Source organism: Zootermopsis nevadensis, unplaced genomic scaffold, assembly GCF_977971745.1.
Source record: "Zootermopsis nevadensis isolate Lab colony 2312 unplaced genomic scaffold, Znev_1.0 Znev_ptg000061l, whole genome shotgun sequence".
Classification (NCBI taxonomy): Eukaryota; Metazoa; Arthropoda; class Insecta; order Blattodea; family Termopsidae; genus Zootermopsis; species Zootermopsis nevadensis.
This window is the reverse complement of record NW_028259192.1, coordinates 10,076,743-10,104,432: the sequence shown is the minus strand read 5'-3', so window position 1 is coordinate 10,104,432 and position 27,690 is coordinate 10,076,743. Positions and strand designations below refer to the sequence as shown.

The 27,690-nt window shown below is 38.3% G+C and overlaps 1 protein-coding gene and 2 long non-coding RNA genes across 4 annotated transcripts in view; all 3 read right to left on the bottom strand.

Annotated features, from left to right (window-relative positions):
* The window catches only part of LOC147871191 (uncharacterized), a 73,539-nt gene extending 53,602 nt beyond the window's left edge, over positions 1–19,937 (bottom strand). The window contains exon 1 of the long non-coding RNA XR_015532496.1: positions 19,886–19,937. This is a non-coding gene — a long non-coding RNA (uncharacterized LOC147871191). The remainder of the gene's footprint in view (positions 1–19,885) is intronic.
* LOC147871192 (uncharacterized) lies at positions 133–12,751 on the bottom strand. Of its 2 annotated transcripts, none has more exons than XR_015532498.1 (2): positions 12,515–12,751; positions 133–896 (listed from the first exon to the last, which is right to left on the bottom strand). It is a non-coding gene; the product is annotated as an uncharacterized LOC147871192 (long non-coding RNA). The 2 variants fall into 2 exon arrangements; XR_015532497.1 differs by lacking the exon at positions 12,515–12,751 and adding an exon at positions 4,766–4,966.
* Positions 19,938–25,919: 5,982 nt separating the features above from the next.
* Positions 25,920–27,690, bottom strand: part of Cog1 (conserved oligomeric Golgi complex subunit 1) — a 28,144-nt gene continuing 26,373 nt past the window's right edge. The window contains exon 17 of the transcript XR_015532625.1: positions 25,920–27,525. The gene's annotated coding sequence lies outside the window, so the exon portion shown is untranslated. The remainder of the gene's footprint in view (positions 27,526–27,690) is intronic.

Sequence of the window (27,690 nt, the reverse complement as noted above, 5' to 3'; positions counted from 1 at the left end):
TGGCTAGATTAGTTTTATTAACCAAGAACAGTTCAGTATAATTATCATATAACAATTTTCTGACAATTATTGTAATAAATACATTTTTTAAAAGTTTATTTATTTAAATCTTACAATTATGTTCACTATACGTTTGGCATTTCGTTTTATAAGGAACTCTTATGTACTGGCGACGTTAAGAAATTTTGAATGAATTGTGACGTTCGTTATAGCGAATGTTCATAAATCGAACGTTCGTAAACCGAGAGTTGCCTGTAATTCGAAAGTTTAAAATTTATTTTTTTCTCAATGAAATCAATATGCTTTAATATTACTCGAACCCGCAATCCGTAAACATATAAATGAATTTACGAATTTATTAAGAATGTATGAAAGAAAGAAATGAAACGTTTAATTAAGAATTTAAGCTGTGGGTCCTAGTGTGATATCAGAAATTAGAACTGAAATGTTGAAAAAACAATTTGGAAACTTATTAAATATAAGTTATTACACTTTTAGATTACCCGTCTCTCCCGATGTTCTGTTCTGCTTGAACAGTGGACAGACATAACTCGAAACATATGCAAAGTCTGAAATATTATTCACTAAGTAAAATTAACTATCATTATTTCTCTGTTGTTCAGTATTTTTATTCTTTGAAGTCAGAACTGTCACTTTCAATTTAAAGACATTAGTTCTGTCTTCATACTTTTTCCAGTCGGGAGAACAGGTGGATCGCACGACCTTACAAACGTCCTTGTTCAAATTATTCATCATCTTGAAGTTTTGCTTCTTAGACATTCTTCCTCTTCATGAATAGATCTTTTCCTTCTATGCAGTCCCCACTTCCTCTGTCTCCGGTATAAAGAGCGTGTCTTGTGATTACTCAGGTGTATGAAACGTGTCGCGCTGTATGACTACAAAACAAAGAATACCAAGTCAAATTAATTTCAAGTTAGGAGAATCCGGATTCCAAACTGTATAACCCGATTTGTCAAGCTACGACTTGTAGATCTGAGGTTCTCAAAGTGGTGAAAGACGTCCGTGATGGTTTTCTGGATTGTGACGCCATATGGTCTTACAGGTAAATACAAATGTTTCGGAGAAACAAACTCTCTCCATCTTCAGGTCCATTTTATTTTATGGTACAAATTTACAAAATGTTTACTTCGTTCAAAGCTAAAATACAGTAGCTGTATGTCAGAACGATAATGGTGATCGTTTAAGGAAGAATGTTTTTAAAGATACAGTTTCAACTGCCGAAAAAGCTGGAAAGTTTTATGAAAGAAGGGTTCATAATTCGGAGGAGTTGGACTTGACTTATTTTAAGGTACTATTCCACCTTTACCTTTGACAGAATAAGACACACAAAAGCCATGGGACAGCCGGTATTCTACCCCAGATTCAAACCGGATACACCCCGAATACAATTACGGAGCATTAGCGTTAGATCGAGAATTTTTAAATGGGTGGAAAATAAACCGACACTAAACTGAGGACGCACAATGACAAAATTTATGTTGAGAAACTAATCAAAACAGTAGTCTAGTCTAGACTTAGGACAAGGAATGTGTACAGCAAGATTCGGGACAAAACAAAAGAAGTTGCACCTATTCATTGGCGCTCAGGTTCTAATTCAGAGGCCATTAAAAGACCAACTACTTACGAGGTGCGATCGGAAAGTTTCCAGACTTTAAGTGTGGAGAAGATAGTCGCGCATGTAGTCAAGAATGTCCCCATAATAGAACCCCAGGTCGATTATCGTGTTTACACAATTCGCCCATTGGTCGCTATCCTCAGCTAGAAGAATCCAGTCTACATTGTCACGTAGCATTTATCAATGAACAATTTTAATATTATCCTCCCATCTAAGCATAGGTCTTCCACAAAATTCTTCCCTTAACATTCTCCTACTGAAATGCTGCGTGCTGGTTTTGTCCGTCCCATGTGCCCATTTGCCAATTTTATCCTAAATTTAGTCACCGTAGTAATAAGTCTATTTGGTGAAAAGTACAAATTATGAAACTCCTCGTTACACGATTTTCTATACTACCTGCTTCTTTAAATCTCGAAGGTCCATATGTGGTCCTCAGGACCTTGTCAAAAGTTCTGAGCATATTTTCAACTCTTAGATATAAGGGTTTAGTCCAGGGGTGGGGAACCTGCGGCCTTAAGGCCACATGTGGCCTTCTAGGTCCTCAAGTGCGGCCTTTTGACTGAATCCAAATTTTACAGAACAAATCCTTTTATCTTTATTAATACATTTTTCAAGACGCCCTTAAGGTCACAAATGACGGATACCCATCTAGAGGATCAATTGAAACTGCGGACCTCCGTGCTGCAACCAAACATTCAAATGCTTTCCAACAAAAAGCAGACACAACAAAGTCATTAAAAGATTAGTTAACTTTAAAATTAACAAATAGTTTTCATTTTTTGAAATTATTAAATACATAGTAGTTAGATTTTTACAAAATAATGTACATTTTTAAGTATATCTAATTGAAGTTTCTGGAATGCGGCCTTATTTGATTACAGCTAAATTAATGCGACCTTCCAACATGAAAAGGTTCCCCACCCCTGGTTTAGTCTGTACCGCAAAGAAAATACAAGACTTCGCTATTACAATGATCAACTGGTTGATGGTGTTTAAGGAAATAATCGCTGTTTATTATGAAAAATATATAAAACCCATAAATTAAAAATGCAGATTTACTAATAGTTAAAGCAGCTGGTACATACAGTTACCACTCGGCTCTAAAGGGTTAAAAAAGTCAAAGCCACCTCGACCATTGCGTGTTATGCGTTCTCAGGAAGAAATGACAGGAGGCGTGATCAAAAATTAGCTACAGTAAATTGTTTTCATTAGGATGTTGCAACATGGAGATGAATCTATGTTTTCACCTGCTATGAAGAAACTAATCGCTTCATTTCTGACAGAGTTTCACAAAAAGGAAGTTCCATCATAAAATATTTACAATGGACCTGAAACCATTTCACTTCAAGGCTGAGTTTCAAAATAGTGTTACCGACGTTCAAGGCAACTCGTGCAATCTCCTCAAAAATTGATGAAGTCATTACGATTCAGCGGTTGCCATCGGTCATTACTCACGTCATATGACGTCAGAGGCGAATAAAGCAAAGATGGGGGGGGGGGGGGCTAAGGGGTTCAACCCTCTTCAAATCTCACAGAAAATACTCCAGAAGAGAAGACATTACCAGCGCCACAACATGATAAATGTGGCGAGTTGAAACTCGATTCTTTCTGAATCACATAGGACACTTATGAATTCTGTTAACGTATGCTGAAACTGATAATTATGTCATTAGGAAAAACGAGAAAAATACGATAAATTCAAGAATGATATGAAATTACGTAATGAAAGTTTAAATCTATGATTCTTTAAGATGTATGCTATTAAAAGTAAGCGGTCAAACCTAACCTACTGTTAAATTATATTAATTATTTACGATTTCTAACAATTAAAAACTCAATTGGAAATTAAAATTGTAACCTTACTTAATCTAATTGGTACATGCACTTCCTTTACAACAGGCAAATTTATGTTGTCTCTGTGTAGGATTTGAGATTTTCACGGCGGTGAGTCTGTAGATGGGAAGATGGCTGTCTTCTGGGTTGTTGCGCCGTGTTGTCTGGTAGACGTTTACCGACGTTTCATAGGTCGCTGCCCCCATCGTCAGGGCGATGATGGAGGCAGCAAGGACCTCTGAAACGTCAATAAACTTCTACTACTACTACTAGACCACACGGCGCAACAACCCAGAAGACAACCATCTTCTTTTATGTTGTGTCTGTGTTTACCCACAGCCTGTCTGTACGGTAGTTGGACATTTGCAATTTCAGTAGCAGCGAAGAATTAAAAGTTTACGAGTAATTATTTAGAATATCGAATATGATATTTAACAACGACGATATCGACAGACAATAAATAAACTTTTCGAAAATATATAAGATAAAACAAAGAACTTGAAAATACAATTTTCAATTATACCCAAACTGCGTAAGATAATGACAGGACTTGTCATCAAAATTTCTCATATCAGTATTCGTCGCCATGTTAAGAAATACACAAGACATTTGTACATTTATCAACAAAAACTCGCTAAGTGAAGAAAAGCAGATTTGGAATTAGAACCAGAGAAAAAGTTGTCAGTGGAACCCCGTTTCCGGAGAATTTGACGTAAATACGTCTATACGGAAAGGAAGTTTATATATTGGCTTTATTCTAAATATTTCCTTTATACATGCTTTACAATTGAGATAAGTTAGATTAAGACTTTGCTTATTTAACTTGAATTAGTTACGCTTAAGATGGGTCTGTGGTAGCTGAATGTAATGTAATGAAATGTAATGTAACGTTTCCTAGGTAACAATAATGCCGAGTAAACAGATGACGTTTCCTAGGTAACCATTGTTACACTTTTTCGTTCCCCTTTCTCGTTTCCTTTTTTCGTTTCCCTTTTTCGTTACACTTTTTTTGCCGAATGACGCTTCCTTATAGACGTATTTACGTCAAAAAAATTCTAGACTTTGCAAGTTTTTACGCTGCTCAACAACTACGTCTCGCAGTGACGTCAGACGGTGAATTTTTTTATCATTCGAGTTATCCTTATTTTTAGAGCTCACTAAACATTCCTGAAACCCACACAATTTTTAACACACGTTTCTTTAGCTGCAGAAATAAATGTGCTTCAATGCGAAGTATTTCTTAAACCTCAATTACGAAAGTGATACACAAAAAGGAAAACATCATTAATGACTAACAATTTTTGCCTTGACCTCCCTAAACGCTGGACTGTTTGTCAGGAACCATGAACAAGGCATCTCACAAAGAAATAGTTCTTTTCATACACAAATTTCACTGCAAAATGCCACTTGGTACGCTTTTTCTGTGTCTAGCTGCCAGATTGTTGCACTCTGCAGTCGGAGTTTTGAGTTCACTCCAAGACGCACAACTGTTTCTTCTTTTTCCTTTATACTGGAGATATCTTTGTGGTCAGACTGTGCAGACATGCAAAGAAAAGGTATCTTCATACCGACTCTTGAGGCCAGCAAGTTGGTTTATCCAGTAAGGGTATTTATGATCAACTATGATGTGAGCGAATGTTACCTAACGTCGCGACTCAATGGCTAGCATTCCAATTTCTTATTCTGGATTTAAATGTCGGCCCGGAGACTGGTTTTCCTTACTGAAATTTTGTGGTTTTCCTCAATACCCCCAGGCAAATGTCAGGATAATACCTGACGTGAACAATAACAACAATGTTGCAACATATGTTTATAGCGGGATAATGTAGGGCGCTAACATAGGTTGGCTGCATTACAGGTAGAAAGTTAAGCACACGACCAGGACGTCGAAATGTATTTGAAATAGACCTCTCTGTTCTTACCGCCAACATGAGTCGTAGATCGGTCTTACACGAATGAATAAAATGGACGAACACGAGCTAACTGTAAAATTTACTTCAGATATATTATTCTTCTCATACAAAATGAAGCTCTCGAAATGACTGCAGATTCAACAGTTTCACTCGCAATACACTTGAAATTTATTCGGGTTTTTTTAATGTAGTCTCCTTCTGCATATTCGATACAATTTTTTTTCTTCTGCAATTACGTATCCATCTCTAACCTCTCAGAAACCAAGAGCATCCATTATCCAGCAAGATACCCTCGAATCACCACAAAGAACAGAATTAACTATCCAGTAGGTACAGGCAACCTTTCATGAGGGATAAAGCACCCACAGTGTGAAGTTAATCAGCCACCTTCATCTAGTGCAAAGGTTAAATTCGTGGAGTTAAGCCTCCATTCCTCCAAACCTCTGCATGTCGTGCTGCTAAATTAAGCAAAAGGGACATCATTGTCCTTAACTGTTTATAATATTTTGGATCGCACTGTACTGACCAGGTGAGAAAATTGATAATACTTAGAGAGCAGGGCAATAATGATCTAACATATTATTTAAAACAAATAGGCTTCTAAAACTTTTTTCTGGACGAGGAAAACTAGAGATTTACAACTCTCTTTCACTGCAACTTTATAAAATAAAACAAATACATAAACGGAAAATGTAACTTCCAATAGATGGCGGCAATGTAAGCCATTACCTCAGCTCTGTAAGCATGTACACGCTCTGCTTTTGAGTTACAGTCCCACATACATTTGTTTCTTAATACTTTTATCGTTCCATTATACAATATTTACAAAATGAAGTGTATTTCTTATTCTATTCACTTCACACGCAGAAATTGCATCTTTCTCAATACGAATCACTTAGAGATCTACACTATTCATAAGCTTTAATTATTCCTATTACAAAATTTAAATCTTTTTGGGTTTCTCCAACTGCAAAGTCAAATCATACAAGACCAAGGACTAATTTATAAACAAGCTAACGTACAGGAACTCGACTCATGTTAGGTAGGTTCCTTGTCATTACGACATGGCGCGTCCTCAGATGCGAACGGAGGAGTATATGTTGAATAAGCAGTCGCGGAGAGCCAAGAAGGGGTGGTACTCCAGCATGGGGGTTGGGCGTCAGACTAACAATCCATCACCATAAAAACTTAATTCTGTTATGGAATGTCTCAAAGCGCCTCGGATCTGGACTGATTCTTTGGCACGACCTAACTAACCAACTAACTAGATGGCTTACCGAACCCGAAGGTTCATCACCGAATTAACCAAAGCCCTCCACCGGACCCTGTCCTGGACCAACAAAATCCAGTCTCCTTCAACTCCTATCTCCCATAGATCCCGCCTGACATTATCCTCCCATCTACGTCTAGGTCTCCCCAGCGGTCTCTTCCTCTCAGGCTTCCCAACCAATGTCCGGTGCACACCTCTTTGTCCCATCCATGCGCGCTACATGCCCAGCCCATCTCATTCTTCTCGACTTAATCACCTTGACAATATTGGGGGAGGAGTAGCTCATCATTATGCAGTTTTCTCCATGCTCCATCGTCTTCTCCCCTAGGCCCAAATATCCTCCTCAACACCCTATTCTCAAACACCTGCAATCTCTGTTCCTCCCTCTGAGTGAAAGACCATGTTTCGCACCCATACAAAACAACAGGCAAAATTATTGTTTTGTATACTTTCATTTTCAGGTTCTTAGAAATCAGACGGGAAGACAAAATATTTTGAACTGAGAAGTACGAGCACTTCCGAAATTTAGTCTCCTCCTAACTTCCTCACAAGTATCATTTTGATTTGTTATTGTTGTTCCCAAATATTTGAACTTTGTAACCCTTTCAAAGGATTTATTAGCCACCCTAAGATAATTTTGCCCGCCTGTCTTCTGATGACGAGATACTAACATGTACTTAGTTTTTTCTGAATTTACTTCCAGCCCCACTTGTCTACCAGCCTCTAGTAAAACTTCTGCGTTCCTCTTTATTGTATTTATATCGTCCCCCAATAAATTAACATCATCAGCATATGCCAATAGCTGATGTGTCCCATTCAATTGCAAACCCTCCTGCCTACCTTGGACCTTCCTGATGGCGTATTCTAGCGCAAAGTTAAAGAGCAAGGGAGACAAAGCATCTCCTTGTTTTAGACCGTTCTTGATGAGGAATGTCTCAGATACATATTTACCTACTCGAATTTTGCTACAGGTTTCATTTAAGCACATTTTTATTAGACCCACTAGCTTCTTTGGTATACCAAATTTAATAAGAATATTATATAGCACTTCTCTTTTCACAGAGTCATAGGCTTTTTTGAAATCTATAAATAACTGATGTACCGTCCCACCGAACTCCCATTTTTTCTCTAGTATCTGACGAATGCAAAAGATCTGATCAATCGTTGATCTGTTTCGTCTGAACCCACACTGATGATCCCCAATAATTTCATTCGCATATGGGGTTAATCTTGCCAAAAGAATGTTGGATAGAATTTTGTATGAGGTTGATAGCAGCGATATTCCTCGGTAATTACCACACTCAGTCTTGTCCCCCTTCTTATGAATAGGAATAATTATGGATTCCTTCCATTGTTGTGGCATCTCTTCCTTATCCCAAATTAATTGAATAAGCTTATGGATCCTCATATGCAACCCTTTGCCACCTGCTTTAATTAATTCGGCCGGAATCTGATCAATTCCTGGAGATTTATAACTTTTCAACTTCCCAATGGCTAGTTCCACTTCATCTAAGCTAAGTTCTGGCACCAACAGTTCAGCTGTATGCATTTTAATCTGTCTAATATCACCAGTATCATGAACATTTAAGAGCTCGCTAAAGAAATTTTTCCACCTATTCACAATTTTTATTGGATCTGCAAGCAAATTGCCACTATCATCCTTTACCAGATTGGTCTGGGGTTGATATCCTTTCTTAAAGTTATTAATGCCTCTGTACAGGTCTCTGATGTTTTTTTCCTTATTATTTGTCTCAAGTTCAGCAATTTTGCCCTTCAGGTATTCCCTTTTCTTAGTCCTAAAGGTTCTACTAGCCTCACGTCTCACGTTACATAGATTATCCGCATTTGTTTTGTTTGGGTTCTGCAACCATTGAAATTTTGTTTGCTTCCTTCGATCTATTAATTTTGAACATTCTTCATCAAACCACGGTTTATTTTGCTTTCTCCTGTAGTATCCTAGTTTCTCTTTTGCTGAAATTTTGATGCAGTTTTTGACATTTTCCCACTCCCTGTTGATGTCCACACTTTCATTATCCTCATTTGTCTCTAAAATTTGAAACCTATTCGAAATTTCAACTTGATATTGTTCCTTTGCCTCTCCCTCACTTAATTGTTTCAAATCAAATCTTTCTGTGTCAAAATTTTGTTTAGTTCGTCTACTTACTGAAAGCCGCTCCCTCACTTTTGCTACCACCAGATAATGATCAGTGTCGCAATCTGCTCCTCTGAATGATCTCACATCAATTACATTTGTTGCCAAAGAGTCCGTCCTAATCCGAGGCTTGGTTGATTTTTTCGTAACACATCTTTTTTTAAAGGTGAAAGGTTGTTAGCCCTACACCCAACCCCCAACCTGGACCTACGCTATGTAAAGACCTCAGCCAAGGAAAATCTAGGACATCACAAACTACAGCATGGTAAACCATGATTTGATGATGAGTGCTCAAAATTAATGGAAGTGGGATTTGAAGTTTTCATAGCGGCGAGTCTGAATATTCCTGTCTGCTGGGTTATTGCACCGTGTAGTCTGGTAGATTTCCACCAAATCTACCAGACTACACGGTGCAATAACCCAGAAGACAGCAATCTTCAAGTGGAAGCAAACTAAATTACAGCGGTTGCAAAACCCAAGCCATATCAATGGAGATAATCTGCGAAATTTAAGACGTGAAACCAGTAGAGCATTTAGGAACAAGAAAAGGGAATACCTGAAAAACAAAATCAATGAACTTGAAACTAATTACAGAAACAAAAATATTAGAGAATTATACAGAAGCATAAACGCATTTAATAAAGGTTACCAGCCTACATTTAATATTATCAAAGATGAAAATGGTTATATGCTCCCGGGTACTGATCAGATTCCGGCCGAAATAATCAAAGGAGGAGACAAAACGTTGCGTTCCGAGATACACAAATGTATTTTCTGTATATGAAATAAGGAGAAAATGTCACAGCAGTGGAAGGAATCTATGATTGTACCAGTTCATAAGTAGGGTTATAAGACTGACTGCAATAATTATCGAGGTATCTCCCTCTTTTCACCTGTCTACAAGATTTTATCCAACATTCTTCTGGCGAGGCTGACTCCATATGCCAATGAAATTATTGGGGACCATCAGTGTGGGTTCCGCCGTAATACATCTACAACTGATCCACATTTTCTACACTTGCTAGATACTAGACAAAAACTTCCATCATCTATTTATAGACTTCAGGAAAGCCTGTGACTCAGTTAGCAGAGAATCTCTCTACATTGTCTTGTTTGAATCTGGTGTATCTAAGAAGCTAGTCAGGCTAATTAAAATGTTTTTAAGTAAAACCTAAAGCAAAATTTGTGTAGGTAAACAAACGTTTGTGCGATACATTTCCTATTCAGAATGGCCTGAAACAGGGAGATGCTATATCGCTGCTGCTTTTAAATGTTTCCTTCAAATATGCCATCAGGAAAGTCCAAGAAAATCAGGGCAGTTTGGAATTCAATGGGTCACATCAGCTATTTGTCTATGCTGATGATATTAATCTACTGATTGATAATATAAATACTATAAAAGCAAACATAGAAACACTCTTAAGGGCTGGTAGAGATACAGGTCTAGAAATAAATGTAGAAAAGACAAAGTATGTGATGATGTTTCGGCATCAGAATTCAGGACAGAACCGCATGTGACAAAATGCAAGTACTTGGGGACGAGACTACATGACGTATTCAAGAGCAGATTAAATTTAGGGGATGCTTGCTGTCATTCAGTCCAAAATCATTTTTCCTCCCGTCTATAAAAAACTACTAAAGGTTAAAATAAACAAATGTGTAATTTTGTCAATTGTGCTGTATGGGTGCCAAACTTGGTCTCTCACTCTGAGGGAGAAACATACATTGAGGGTCTTTGAAAACAGAGTGTTGAGGAAGATATTTGGATCTAAAAGGGAAGAAGATGGATCATGGAGAAAATTGCATATGATGAGCTTCATGGCCTGTACTCCTCACCTGAAATTGTTAGGGTGATTAAATCGAGGAGGATGAGGTGGGCGGGACATGCAGCACGCATGGCGCAGGATAGGGGTGCTTACAAGATATTGGTTGGGAGGTCTGAAGGGAGGAGACCACTGGGAAGACCTAGGCCTTTGTGGGAGGATGACGTTAAGATGGACCTTACAGAGACAGGAATTGATGGAGCTGGCTCAGGATAGAGACCGGTGGTGGGCTTTTGTGAACACGGTGATGAACATCCGGGTTTCATAAAGAAAGTGGGATGTTCTTTGACAAACCGCATATACAATCGACGTTTCAAAGAATTTCCTGCACTATAGAGTGAGTGAGTAGGAAATCGACTATTTGCGATAATGAGAAACTCTTGGTACTAGGGATACTGGGATATTGGGAACGACCCGTTCTTCAAGTGCCTGAGCACTGCGGGTCCCAATTTTTTTAGTTGGCTTGATCTATAGACATTTTGGTAGGACTCCTTGGACGAGGGATCGGCCCGTCGCAAGGCCTCTACCTGTACACAGGACAGCACAACACAGAAAAACATCCATGGCTTGAGTGGGATTCGAACCCACGGTCCCAACGACCAAGCGTCACAAGGTCCACGCCTCAGACCGCGCGGCCACTGCGGTACTACAAAATCCAAATTCTCATTAGGCCTAATAGTATCCACAATAGTCCGCCACTGATCCACGTCCTCAAGCACTTAAATAGCCGTACACGCTTTTTATTTATGATTTGGCTGGTATTATCTTCCCACTTAAGCATACAACTCCCACGAAGCTGATTGAAACGTAGCACATTTGGAATGTGAAGGTAATATCTATAATTACAGGAAGGTTATTGCGCATTTAAATGACATTACTGGTGAACATTTCAGCGTGGAAATAATTGATTTAAGAAAGTATAAAGAAAAAGTTGGAGAACAAAATAATGCATGGGCAGTATCTCCGAAGTTTGGAAAAACAAATTATAAGCAAAGAAGACACATTTCTGTGGCTAACAAGAGGAGATCTGAAAGGAGAAACTGAAAGTCAGATTATAGCAGCACGAGACCAGGCGCTGAACACTAAATATTATGCAGCCAAAATATTGAAAACAGAAGAATTCAACAAATTCAGATTATGTCAGCAATTTGAGGAAAGGACAGAAGACGTGTCTGGATACCCCGTGCTGGCAAAAGAGCAGTATATACAACGACATGATCGTGTCTGTTACATTTTAACATATGCAGGAAAGCTGGGGTAAAGCCAGAGAAGAAGCATTGGTATGGACACATCCCGAAGGCAGTTGAGACAAGTCAGGATAACCAAATAACTATTTTGTTGAACCAACAAGTCAAAACAGACAGAACCATTCTAAATAACAAACCAGATATTACAATCCGAAACAAAAATTGAACTTGCCTCTTAATTGACATAGCAATACCGACTGACAGGAATGTGATTAAGAAGGAAGCAGAGAAGATCTTGAAATACAAGGATCTTCTCATTGAAATAGAGCGAATGTGGAAAGTGAAAGCAAAAATAATTCCAGTAATTATAGGAGCAACAAGAACTGTATCCAGGTCACTCAGAAAATATTTGGCCAACATACCGGGCGAACACGACATCAGGGAACAGCAGAAGACCGCCATTTTGAGATCTTCATACATCATTCGAAAGACGCCGTCATAAAATCAAATTATATATTATATGTAGCACTTGCTAAAAACAATATGGATCCCGGAAATAGCTGCTGCCCTATGTACCTTAGGGACAAGATCTGTCTCGGGTACATGGAAGTACATACCCCATAAAGTGGTGAATAGATGGGATAATAATAATAATAATAATAATAATAAACTAACAAACTGTTTAACTTGACAGTCCTACCACTTAAAGGCCGCGGCTGCCAACTGATCGCAGGTTTCTGCCGCATATATTATCTGCAGAGGGCATCACCTTCTCTTTAGCCATTTGCTTCTGATTGCAAGAGATCACATCTGCCCACTCAGCCACGCTATTTGGTATCAATTTCGAGTGCCAGATTTAGCGATGTAGTTATGAAGGACGCTTACAAATCATGCCGAATCAGTGTAATCCACAAAGGCAAACGGAACGTTACACACGTTCAATCTGTAAACAGAATAACAGTTCTCCCTGTGATCTATGGTTGTTTGATCTCCAGGATTTCTGAGCTTTAAGGAAATATAGAGTGTAAAATCATAACATGAGATTGCAAATAGAAGGTACAGCTACAGATTGTTCGTAAAATTTTGCTGCGATTTTCAAGATTCGCCACTTCGTAACGATTAATGTTAAAACATATATATATAACACGAAACAAAAAAAACATTGTGATAGTTTATACAGGTTTTATCGAATAGTCACACAACCCTTTCCTCACACATGTTCTATTTTTCAAAAAATAAATTAAACTGAAATCAGAAAACAAAAACGATGTTATATTAAGTATTGAAAACCATCATCGCGTTCAGCGATGCATGAATTTACTCTTTTCCTCATGTTTTATGCGATCCTTTGAAGAGTTCCCTTGTCATGTAAACATTTTACCAGAAAAGATACTGTCGATTTGTTCGGCACAGGAGAATGGGGAATGCATTCCTTAACACATTCTGGCAAGTTATTAACGAAATACCAGGTAGTTTTAGACAATGAACAAACATAGCACTTGTGAAAAACACATCCTTGACTTTCGACTGTTTGAAGACAACTGACGTTCTGGGCTATTGTATACTCAGAAACAGTGCGTGTTTATTAATCCACTCGAATTCCAATGAATTTCAACCACCAATAAACATTATAATATGAACTGCAGGACTTTTCGACCACTCTGTAAAAGGCAGTTAACGAGAAAGTAGGCAAATCGGTATGCAAATATTTATTATTTACAAAGCTGTTGGATATGTTGGTCAACCGGGAATTAACAATCTATTAGTTTCCTTTAAAGGTCAATATTAATTAAGCAGGCAGTATACCAGGGGTTCTCAAAATCTTCCAGACCTGGGGCCACATTCACACATTTTTATCGACTCGCTGGCTGTAACGTTACACACGAGGACAATTTATTGAAACGCCACCGAGGCAATTTTTGTGGAAACTATGTTAGACCTATTATTGAAAGTAGGTCTACATACTACTCAAATATTTCTTTAACAAATCAGCCATTAGTGTCTGACACTGCATTTGTTTCGAGTGAAAATTTTATATGAGGTTTTCTTGCGATTAATGCAAATTTATGCACTTTCGCCACTGTTCGGTACTTTAACAAAATAAAGGAGACAGACTTACATTTTAATGTTAATTCCGTTCATTATATAATATTTATTCGATGTGTCAATCACTTGAAGATTCTTCGTGCACTTTTGCACCTAGACAAACTACGATTCGATTTAAACGCTTCTCAGCATGTTGCATGTTACGTAACCTGTAAAGACCTGCAATTCTTAAAATCAAGAAACAAACTCAGGCCTATAACTGTTTATTCTTTGTGTAAGCTCTATAGTTCCACACTGTGAAGGTAGAGAATTATGTCATTTAACACCAGAAATAGAAATTTCTTCTACGACTCAGAAATCAAACTCTTCAAAGACTTGCGACGAATCGACTCCCAGTCTCAGGAATTCTACAAAATGTCTAAGGATTAGGACTCATTAATTCTGAGTAGGAGCAATCAAGAGTCCTTAATATGTAAAAGAAGAAGAATGAGAACAGGGGTTCAAAATTGAGACGTGGAAGCATCATCAGCCATTACATTAAAATCCCGTCTACACCGCGACGCACTTGAGAGTTCAGATCACGGCATATTAAACTCCCAACAAAGCTTGGAGTTGAAGCATATCGAGTGTAATTAACATCCGTGTTATTTGCCTGCGAAGTAATGAGAACGGTGCGCTGCACTGATTATGAGGAAGCCGCCAACATCTGGTTTAAAGACGTCATCCCAATGTCTACTCAAATGGCTGTAAAACATAATGAAACTAGCAGCTCGACAGAACTATTTTGTGTTTTACAAGAATGTTATAAACAAAGATGGCTGCATTTTGGGTTGTTGCACCGTGTAGTCTGGCAGAAGTTTACCGACGTTTCAGAGGTCCTTGCTGCCTCCATCAGGGCCCTGATGATGGGTCTAGTAAGGACCTCTGAAAAGTCGGAAAATTTCTACCAGGCTACACGCATTGCTTCAGACTGACCTCCGTGAAAACCTTAAATCATACTCAGGTATATCCAGATGAAGCTAAATACTCTCTTAGGATCTATGCACAGTTTCCACGGTGATTTCTTCCCAATGTTGAACCTTCAAGATTATGCTACCAGTGTTATTAAGTAACATTGCAGAGAAAAAGCCACAAAGTTTATTTTTATGTAATTTCCTGTATTCAGAATTAGACATCTTAGCCATAATAATCCACTACTTGTTGACTGATTCTTAAGTTATTTTACAACGTTCTTCTCATAATAAGCCCGATGGGCCGGGCACATTATGAAGAGAAAAGACGAGAGATAGACCATAAATACCATCATGTGGTATCCAAAAAACAACAAGAGGTCACTCGGACGGCCGCCAATTCATGGACGGACTCACGCGGTGAGAAATAATGAGTACCAAGCTACTGGAAGGAAACTCTTAGTCCATTGGACTTCTACTGCACAAGACCGAGAAAAATGGAGGCGAAACTGGGACCCGCGCAAGGAACGGGTCTGCCAAGTATCTTTCATCTGCTCAGAAATGTATCGCGTCGAACAGAAGGAATGTTGTGAGTGATGTACAGAAAGAGATCGTAACCTATTTAAGGCACTAATATAGCAGTATACATCTGGAGTTTGGTGGAGACGGGAAACATCTTTGGGCCGAGATTTGAACTCAGAGCGTCAAAAGTACGACTGGTAACCGTGTTCTACGGAATTCGAATCACTCAGTTCCCGATTATATGATTCAAATGATGCTTGTTGTCAACTTGTAATCTCGCATCCTTTCATTCAAAAGACTTATGTCTGACAGTCACTTCCTCAGTTTTAAACCATTATCTGTAGACAAAGTTATAATGAATATATTCAGACTCGAGTGAGGTGAAATGAAATGAAGAACAGTGAAGCGGAAAATGAAGAAATTACGTAACAACGAACTTTGTGACCTGCACACTCCTTTTGGTAATTTAATGTAGCTCGACATGTAGCTAAAATAAAGAGGCTCTGGGGAAGGAGGCAAGAATCTCTTCCGAAATCCTGCCAATTTTATAACCTCGATAAATTGCTATAAAGAGAATAGACCGACTCTATATGGATTGGATCATACCATCAAATGCCATAAATTTAAGCGATTGTAACAAACCAATTCCCTGTTTCGAAATGAGTGTACATTACAATTAAACAGATTTTGTATCGATTCTATCGAAACCGGACCTAACCCAGCTGTCTGCGTAGCGTTCTATATTTGGACACGTAAAATATTTTAATAATTAGCTGGCTTATGGAACCCGAAGGTTCATCACCGAATTAACCAAAGCTATCCACCGGACCCTGTCCTGGGCCAACAGAATCCACTCTCCTTCAACACTTATCTCCCATAGATCCCGCCTAAGATTTTCCTCCCATCTACGTCTAGGTCTCCCCAGCGGTCTCTTTCCTTCAGGTTTCCCAACCAGTACCCGGTGCACACCTCTTGTCCCATCCATGCGCGCTACATGTCCCGCCCATCTCATTCTTCTCGACTTAATCACCCTCACAATACTGGGGGAGCAGTACAGATTTTTAAGCTCGTCATTATGCAGTTTTCTTTAGACCCCATCGTCTTCTCTCCTAGGCCCAAATATCATCCTAAACACCTTATTCTCAAACTCCTGCAATCTCTGTTCCTCCCTCTGAGTGAGAGATCGTGTGTCGCACCCATACAAAACAACAGGCAAAATTATTGTTTTGTATATTTTAACCTTTAGGTTCTTAGAAATCAGACGGGAAGACAAAATGTTTTGAACTGAAAAGTATCAAGCATTTCCGGAATATAGTCTCCTCTTACTTTCTTCGTAAATGCCATTTTGATTTGTTATTGTTATTCCAAAATATCTGAACTTTAAAAAAAATATTTCTTTACTGAATACAATTCCAAAAACACAAATTTGAAAAAAATACACATTTAGATCGGTTGTCATGTGTTTCGGAACAGAAACCACCATAACGGAAATTCCTAGATATTCATAGATATTTTTAAAACTTGTCAGAATTTGTTTGGACATACAGAATTTAAAAACATTGATGAATATATAGGGACCTTTTTAGTGACCATCAAGGCAAAAAAATCAGCCATTTGGTTAAAATAATTTGAAGAACGAACGTTACTTTCTATATTTCACGACGCTCTGAAAGTTTACATTCTTAGAAGGACAAGTAGATATGATTTTTGAGGCCATCTTTAGCCTGTTTCAATGTCCTACTCCGAAATTCGCTTGCAGAATACGGAAACCCAGGAAACAAAATACAGAACATCTGGTAAGCCAATATCGAACCGTTACAGACTAAATACAAATGTAAAGCTTTACGACTGTTCCAATCAGCTTGAAAATAATAACTGGCAGAGAACCGACACACATGGCAGGAAACAATGCTAAGGTAGACGATAATACAAAAGGTCGAAGTGTATTAACATACCACATATGCCCTCAAATCACATGCTATGTTAACTACTTCATCTGGCGCTTTCCGCATCAAGCCCCGAGGAAACAGAGCGGATTAATGATCGATCTGAACAGACCGCTGTAGTTTTTACGCCCGGCCGAACATTCCGAATACTTGACACAGATGCGCACTCCACAGTTCACAGCCAACTGACCCCCCCCCCCCCCCGCACTCTTTGGTTTACCGTCAGCAATCTGAAATTCGGTTCAGTGACAGTCAATTCTAGGCGTGGTGCGATTTTCATGACGCATTCTTTGTTGTCATCCTCATCCGCCAGAGAAAGGACCGAGATGTTTTTTATCATACACTCAAAGGTAACCAAAACTCATCACTGACGATACATAACATCAGTCGCTGCAACGGAACAATGAAATAACCGAATAAACTACCAAGTTAATTCCGTTGTCTGCTTCAGCAATTTATTTACGACGCTTTGTCAGGAGTATAGAAACGAATGGAAATCTGAACTTGAACAATGGAACCATTCGTGGCCTATTTGAAGGCCTCCCACCGTCTGGAGAAACTGAAGAAAACCAAGACGAACCTCAACCAGGATAATTGGTTCACAGGGTACCTCCCGAATGTAAGTCATATGTAACTTCTTTTGTGGAAGAATCTAGAAGGATCGCTGACATCTGGACCTACAGTAGAACGTGGGGCCTCCTGAACACTTAGATCAAGAGTTAATAACTGAACGGCGAGGTTCATCGAAGACCAGTTCTATCCAGAGATCGAAGTTTGTCGCAATTTACCACACGCAAATTTACGTAGTATAAGTCACTTAAAGGGCCCACGCCCTATCGCATTCCTTCAAATTCGTTCTTCATGGTCATCCTATCATAACGATGCCACATAATCTCAGCAGTTTATACAGCACCATAAAATAACCGAATAAACATTACAAGTCGCCTCACTGATTAAGCAGTTCGTTCTAGCAATGTGTTATCAGTGGTAAGTATCAAGTCACACGTCTCTAAAGGCGGGAATGGAAGATAAACAGAAGATTGGAAAAAATAATCAAACGCCCAGAAGCTCGTCACGTGCCCAAAAAGTAAAATCATCAAGTTTGTAGCTTACGACTTAAATAAACGGATTTCTAATTACATATATAGGGATCTTAATTAACATTACTTTGTAATCTGTACTTAAAAACGAGAACTTTCAAGTTTGCACAATGCAATAATTATTGAACAGGCTGCTGAAGTATCAAGAAGCATTAATTAATAAACAAATGAAATTATGCTCGATATAAAGTCCAATTTTCGCACTGTCACCATGTTTTTAATTATATAAATGTGAACAAAATTTCCCATGAAATTTGTAATTGCAATTATACCTCATCTTCAACCAAATTTCACGTGCCTAATTCAAATATTTCGTTAGTTATCGTAGTCAAATTGAAAGACAAATATAGATTTTACCTTAAGTGTCATAGCATTCTTACCAAATTTCATATAAGTCCGTCAATTTGAAAAAACAGTTCTGAGTATGACACCAGTGACGTCAGAGTTGCCTAGGGTCAATGGTCTTAACGAGGGCGGGGTTTCCGACGAATGCACGAGTATAGTTGGATGATGACAGTCATCAAGTAATAATCCACCAAAGATTCCCCATGTGGTTGCCAGTCTGACTGTAGATTTTCCACGTGGAGGTTCGCCACTCGCGTTAGTCACTTCTGCCCGCACAAACGCAAATAATGCGCCCTTTATTTCGACAAATCCTAACCACAACTGAATCATGTCAACATATTTTTATAAAATTCCCCATTATCAAACTAAATGAAAACCTGTTTGGTTGTTGTCAAGTTATATGCGGACAGACAGAAATTATGATACGTATTTATTAATATTGAACGGTTATGTAAATTAATGCAACACACGGTATAGCTAACCTACTCCCTAGGTCCAAATAGTTGGTTTTACAACGATAAAGACAGATTGCATACAGAGATAAAATGCTGGAAGACGGTTGTTTGTAATTAAAGTTGTTTGGTTTAATTATATATTAATGTCCTTAAAATTATCCGTTATTAATTTTTGTTAAAATTGGTATTATAATAATTAGAACTCAAACGTAAGTAAAATAGAGTATCTTTATTTTGGATTTATTTTGACGCATGTATTGAAGCGTCAAATGCAAGATGAGGCCTTGTTCTATTGGTCCTATTTACACAGACTGCGTTGAAGAAATGGAGAAATATGTAAGAAAATGACTATGTGAGAACAATAAATTATTGTATGAAGTAAGATTGTTGTTGTTTTGTGAATGGTAAATCCATCCCGTTACGCGCAATGTACACGCTTGGGAGGTTAGCAGGGATGGCTCTTACTCATTCTCAACCTCGGCACCAGATGGTGTGAATGGTCAGCGTCAGACCCAAGCAGCGCTTTGTATGGGTTGTAAATTTTCATGTTGTTAAAATATATATTGTGGTCATGGTGTGTATTAGTTGCTGGGTTTGGGTAATATTAAACTCCGTAATAAATGCAGATACTGAATCAGAATTACGTGTTTAAATTCGATGTAAGCGGGTGAAGATAATTCTAATTTACTGTTAAAAGCTTTACTTACTGAACATGCCTGAAGTCGGCGATACAGCGCAGCTGTGTTCTCGTTTCTACGAGGGCAGAAGAGAACTAGTTGACTAGTGATACGGTTGCATGAGGTAAGTTAAAGGGTGGGAGGGTGTGTGAGATTCGAGAGAGGGGGTTGGTATAGGGTAATATGGAAAAAGTGAAGTATGTGTTTAACAATCAGCGTTTCGGAAAGAGGATTAATATTATCGATATGGATTTCACTAATTTGAATGCCTGCCCAATTTTTTAATGTTATGAAAGTGATATTTGTCCATTGTGTTCATATGACGTATTTTCGTGGTAGTGTGTTTTAAATACTTGCCACGCTTACAGTAACATCGAAATACACTTCAAATACTACACACCGTAAGTGTAAGGCATCACTAGAGAATAAAATGTAAAGGGTTGTAACCCTTCAATGTTTGGATGTGTATACATCGTACATTCGTATTTCTTAGCTATTTACTGTCACCATCTCTACTCCAATAATACTACACAATCGTAAGATTAATTTGTACCAGGTAAATAGGCGTTTTACACATGGTTCATACCTGCAGGGTCTAAGTTATTCATAGACCGATACACTGCATGTTGAAACTTAAAAGATCCTTTTAATGCAACTTATCAATATGCTATATTCGAACTATGTTCATCTCGTTTTAAGTGTTTTTAACTTTTTAGGTGGAAAAGATGAAGGAAAGATTCGTTTATGAACTTCGGATATTTGACCAAATCACTGATAACGTGTCCTTGATGACGGCCCCTTAAATAGGTCGAAACATGTCGACATAATGCAAATAAATGTTTATGTTGTAATTTGGATGATTTTATTGCGTATAATATTAACTATTAGAAAGGCATGGTGAACAATATGAAAATATAGTTTGAAATTTAAATCGTCTAAAATTGTAATTAATATAAAATAACGTGAAGTTTCATGGAATAAAAGAATATAGAATATTATCTACCGAATTATGTATGCATTTCTTTCCTCCCCCATGTAAGTTCTACATCTGACCTAACCTAACCTACTCCATTTTACTACCCCAACACCACCAAGTGACCTGATAGATTAATCACAAGCACCTCGTTGCTTAACAGCCCAAATTTGACACTTGATCCATTCCAATTGTCCAAATATACTTTTTATTCTGTTTTATTAAGATTAAGGACTGGGTCTTAAATAGGCCACGACCGCTTTCTTCCACATCCTTTCCAACATATTATCAATTAATTTATGTACAGTCTGAGTTCTTGGGAGCATTGTTAAATAAGCTATAAATTAATTATAAAACAAATAAATTGCATTGCTCAATTAATTAAGTGACAGGCAGCGTTGTTCTCCTGCCACGTGTTCATTCCTGCTAAGTATACGAGGCAAAGGAAAAAGTGAAATTTTGGGAGAGGTAAAATTGAGAATGAAAATTATGTTAATTGTCACTGATTTTAGATTACCTTTATGCTGTTTACTCTTAACATCGCCAGTCCAGTCAATTGGGGATTTGGCACATACATACCTGCATTAATTTTCTATCAGACAGCTTATCACCAGGATAAAAGTAAATTTATTTTGCTGTATGATTTTGAGGTCACAGCTAAAATACGGATGATAATACATGCCCAGAAAATTACTTTTACTATATTAGAATTGATCAAATAAAATTATAAAATTTTAAAAATATCACGTCTTGCAGTTCATGAAATAGTAGGCCTATTAACATTTTACTGATAAAAATGAAATGTCTGTTCTCCTGATTTTTCCATTCATCACAGATTTTCGATAATTCTTCCCGCCATTAAAAATTTCCGACAATTTTATATCTTTGATTCTTGTAGAAAGTCTCGATAATTCCCGAAGCAGTCACGGATTACGCCGTGGAGTATAGGTGTTTTCTCTTACAGCGGTGTAAACCGGGTTGCCTAATCATCCTATGCAGACGCTTCATAGAAATCTCAGGACAGGAAGAATTAAAACAATTATTTTAGATTTGTTGAAAGATATTTAGGATACAAATTAATATGTTTAAGTGTTGCCACAGTAGCACAAATATGTCTCTATTTTCTGAACCCGGGAAATTCGATTATACGCGGTCTGCATACACGCTGTAGCGGCATACGAAAAATGCAGTGCTGTTTTAGGAGCTGAAGACGATTTAGCTTTAGCGCATATACTTATATAACCAAATTTGTCTGTTTTAGTCAATGTAAGTTAAAATGTAAATATTTTGCTCGACTGTCATTCCATGACTTGTTCCTCCCGTGTCTTTCACCCCCTCACCGTCACGTAAAATGCATGTAACCCGCGGTCTCAGTCGATAGTCCATGAACAGCATTATGGGATCAAAACGTAACTGGAAAAGTAATAAAAATGCAGACAAATTTTAGAGTTATGACTACATGAGAAAATAAAAATTCTGTCATTATTTTATTTTAAAGTCGAACCTTACGTTTATAGGATTTGAGGTTCTCACGGCGGTGAGTAGGAAGATGGCTGACTTCTGGGTTGTAGCGCCGTGTAGACTGGTAGAAGTTTACAAACGTCTCACAGGTCCTTGTTGCCTCCGACATCAGGGTGGCGCTACAGCCCAGAAGACATCCATCTTCGTTTCCGTTTATGTTTTACTTTAATGCATAATTTTACGATTATATTTTAGAATATTACACAGTTCACAAACATCATTGGAGTATAATTACGAGTTTATAAATTTTGACTTGCCAGGGCAGCATTTCCGTATCACCCTTAATCCCATACAAAATTAAGTGCATCCAACGCGGTTTCACAGAACGCGTAGTTCTGGAGGAATGCATCCTCCGCGTTAACGATGGTTCACTGTGCATGGATAATAAGACGCATTTCATAGGCTCTTGCTGCCTCAATCATCAGGGCGACTGACGCTGATTACTGAGACAGAAAACGCCTCTGAAACGTCGGTAAACTTCTACCAGACGACAATGGAAACAAACTCTCAGAAGACGGCCATATTCGTACCAACCACAGTGAAACCCTAAAATCTCAGTGTTCTTTTTGTTTGGAAATATTTGTTTTCAATTGAGAATATCTCTACGTCTTTGTGAGATTTCAGGTCAGATCGGTTGTTCCCATTTCACAAACAAATGCAGATGCTCATCGCCATGACAAAAGAGGCAGCAGGCACTTCTAAAATGTCGACAAACTTCTACCAAACTGCACAATGCAACAAACCATAAGACAGTCATCTTCATCTGCAAGTCCTGGATTTATATTAAATTTATTGTTTCTAACAGTTTACCCATTTACTTGTTTATGACTCTTGTATGCCAACAGCGCACGAGTTGAAGCAGGCGAAGACTTCATCCGTTGTCCTTGGGCCAAGCCGATATTTTTGGTTCGGTGGATAACAAGGCAGATGTGCTAATGGTGAATAAAGAGGCTAGAATGTCACAGAACACTCAGACTGCACGTGATTGATTTGGTGGCTTCATGCTTCTCTGTGCGAACTTTCCTTTGCAAGCCTACTTTACATTCGATCAGCCACCAAGGGCAATGCCAACTCACTTGTCAGTCTGAGCACACGCGTTCTTTGCTTTGCTCACTAAACAGGTAATAGCACAGCTGAGTTGTTAATGGAAATACCGGATCCCCGTACCAGCCGAAATAAAATAACCTTACTGATGATTCTAATTGACTTCTTACTACAACCTCGCACCGAAAAAATTATGAGAAAAGTAATAATAATCGGGATTTCTCCACAAAGATAATTACTGCTCACACAAAAGAATGACCAATATAAAGCGGTGTGGTAAATTAAAGTGTACTAAGCATGTAAGATTTTAAGTTATCGATGCTGATCTTTTGGGTTGTAACGTCGTACGGACTTGTAGGCAATGTCTGAAGATGGAGGCAGTACGTTCCTCCGAAACGTTGACATCTATCTGGAAGATTTCTGTCTTCTGGGTTGTTGCGCTGTGTAGTATGGTCGATGTTTACCAATGTTTCAGAGGTCATACTGCCTCTGTCATCAGGGCGAAGAATCGCAGTATGACCTCTGAAACGTTGGTAAACATCGACCAGACTGCACAGTGCAACAATCCAGAAGATAGAAATCTTCATCGCCCTGATGATGGAGGCAGTATGACCTCTGAAACGTTGGTAAACATCGACCAGACTACACAGCGCAACAACCCAGAAGACAGAAATCTTCATCGCCCTGATGATGGAGGCAGTATGACCTCTGAAACGTTGGTAAACATCAACCAGACTACACAGCGCAACAACCCAGAAGACAGAAATATTCATACTCATCGCCCTGATGACGGAGGCAGTATGACCTCTGAAACATTGGTTAACATCGACCAGACTACACAGCGCAACAACCCAGAGGACAGAAATCTTCATGCTCACCGCTGTGAAAACCTCATCGCCCTGATGACGGAGGCAGTATGACCTCTGAAACGTTGGCAAACATCGACCATACTACACAGCGCAACAACCCAGAAGACAGAAATCTTCATACTCACCGCTGTGAAAACCTCATCGCCCTGATGACGGAGGCAGTATGACCTCTGAAACGTTGGCAAACATCGACCATACTACACAGCGCAACAACCCAGAAGACAGAAATCTTCATACTCACCGCTGTGAAAACCTCAAATCTTTCATCTATCTAGAAGTCTGCGTGGCGTTACAACCCAGAAGATCAACACTGCAAATAACCTTTTTTACACACGCTTATACTACACAAACTGTTTCATACAGTGTAAAACTAGTTTATACTTTAAAAATGAACCATCATCACAGAAAGTTACAACCTGCCAGACAGACATTTTCTTACAAAGACGGATAAAAAGGGTGCACCTAGCCGAGACTTTTGTCTGCAATAAATAAACATCTAAAGATGGATGTTTTCTGCGTTGTAGTGACCTGTAGTCTGGTAAGTTAACCAACGACTCAGAGGTCCTTGCTGTCTCCATCATCAGGGCTATGGCCTTGATGATGGCGCTAGAACCCAGAAGACAGCCATCTTCGGAATCACCGCCATGAAAGCCTAAAATCCTACTGAATACATTGTACAATATAATACTTTCATTGCCGTATACTTTCCCGATCATGTTTATTTCGAGAAGCTAAACTAAAAGAAGTGACGCGTATTTTTCCTTCTGTACAAACTGCGACATTCCGCGAGATCGTGACTTGGCTGTTACGTGGCTGTCCTCTATCAGCATGTCAGTGATGTGTGCAAGTTGCCTCACACACTTAGCAGACCTTGCGTCAATCTGACGCCATAAACAGGTGCCAGCAAACAAAGTTCTAATTGTACTTGAAATAGAACAGCACCTGACATACATTTCCTCACATCAAATCACACAGCTTACAGCCAATTCCAAAATAAAAAGATCCGGGTTCAGTCAAATTCAACTTTCGATGTCAACTCTCAACCTGATATCAGAGTTGTTACAAACCTAAAATCGGCTTATTCTCATTTAAATAACGCAGGACAAATCCCAGTAACGGAAATGCTGGTGAGATTTTACGTTCTCATGGCCGCGAGTATGAAGATGTTATACCGTGTAGTTTGGTACAATGATGGCGGCATCAAGGACCTCTGAAATGTCGGTAACTTCTACCAGACTACACGGCGTTGTATCCCTAGAGGCAGCCATCTTCATACTACAAATGCTATTCAGTGACGTAGAGATAATCCGCAATACTGGACGTAAGACCTACAATGCATGCGATCCCAGTAACCTGGAAAGTAATTATCAGAAACAATTTTCGACATTACTGCAGGAATCACGTTTGATTAATAAAATTCCTGGAGAAGTTATTACTCCAAAACAGAAATACTATTCAGAATGAAATTATACAGAAGAAAGTATAAAGGTGATGATTTATCTAATGTATATTAATGCAATTACATCGTTGTTATCCCAGAACAACTTAGAGCACTGCCACACTAATTAAGAAACGGCCTTGAAAAGGTCTAATTAATTCTACATATTTCCCTAATGAATTACTTTCACCACAAAGAAGTAATGACGTCTTCAAGACATTTTCAACAATCGAACATGTAAGTTCCTTCTTACATCCAAGACAGAAAATGAAGAAATGTTTCAAGTCTGGTTTATTTCCTGGCATCATCAAGGTGACTAATGATTCGGGGATTAACCACAACTGAATGTTGTTTTGTTGCTGAACGACTGAAATTAACAAGAGACATACATGAACAAAGCTTGGTCATAGAGGCCTATAGGTTATGGTCGTCATATAGATGTGGATTGAAGCAGATGTGAGCGTACACACTGTCATTGCAATAAGCACATATTAAGCGTGCACTTGGGTTATCCTATCGGTTTTAGATTACAGCTCTTGGTCATATTACTGAACCAGAAGATGGACATATCTAGATACGTTTTGAAGAAAAAGTCTTTCAAGCGCTTATAAAGTAGTTCACACTACATGTTAAACATGGTTGCTTACATATTACCAACACTTGCAAAATAAAAATAATACACCTACATTATCATTAGCGGCCGGACACGCTTTTTAAAAAGCAGCACAACAAGGTCGTGTCTGTTGACAATATCCAATATTATTAAAAAATCGATACTTTGGTAACCTGAAATGGCGTAATTTTACAGTCTTCTTAAGTATGGCGGTAAAATTTTTATTTTTCCGCACACCAGGGCTACATCAGATTCGAAACGAGTGGTAGGTAATTCCATTCACTCAAAATTTCAATTACAGGAAAATACAAAATTCTGTAGGAGTGTTAATCTGAGATAAAAGTATCGCGAATAAAAGTTGCAAGTTGGTACAGTATCAATTAGATCAATCCTATAGGATAATCACTTATTTAAACAAAATCACTAATATGTTAACATCACTTATTCATTATGCACCATAATCAGCGTTTCTAACCTCCCACTGTCACCTATTCTTTTGCATAGTACGTATCTACCTATTTATACAGAAGACGGAACTAAGTAAATGGAAGTCTGAAATAGTAAAACACGTCCAACCAAAGAACAGGAAATAAAGCTTAATAAAAATCTGTCAAAAGATTCGAAGGTTAGGTAGACATAAGCAAAAGACCAGTAAGTTCTCGTGTACGAGCTCTTACAACGGGCCGAGCTGAACCAGAATCAAAAAGCCTCGACAAATTTTAGTGGAGGTCCATCATATCGAGTTTGATCCATCCATCCAGTTATTCTGGAATGACTGCGCGAGTACAGACGGTAACCAATAGTAATGACATTATCTCACAAAATTGACAAAGACCATGTGTGTTTCCAAGATGTCCTCTCTTCATGGTCAGCGCCTTCTAAACCCACTTCTATTAATAAAAGTTATGATATTCACTATCCTTTGGAATACTTCACAACCTGCATTCATGGTTTTATTAAACAACTTTTGTCTTTTCAGAATTATTCTCCTTAAAAGATTGATTTTAATATATACATAAAAATCGCATTTTATTCTTCTGCCATAAGTTCCGGTTCTTGGTTCCATGCCAACAAGGGGGGAAGATCAGCATGAAGTCAGCAAGTCACAGCTGTGAAGACCTCTTTGCGTAAAACAAATATTCAAGGAAACTCTCGTTCCTCATATAATTTGTTTCGGTAGATGTAACGTGACTAGGCCATTTCAACTAATTCCTGTTCAAAAAATGTAATGATTCATTAGTTAAGACGCGTTTCTTATACTAAGCAGTCAAATGTATTACCTAATGACGCAAAATAGCTTTGGATAGTTGATTAATTTTATTCATTCTAAAGGCAGCTGAAAAACAACTTGATATTGCATCTCAAAGAATAATCAAG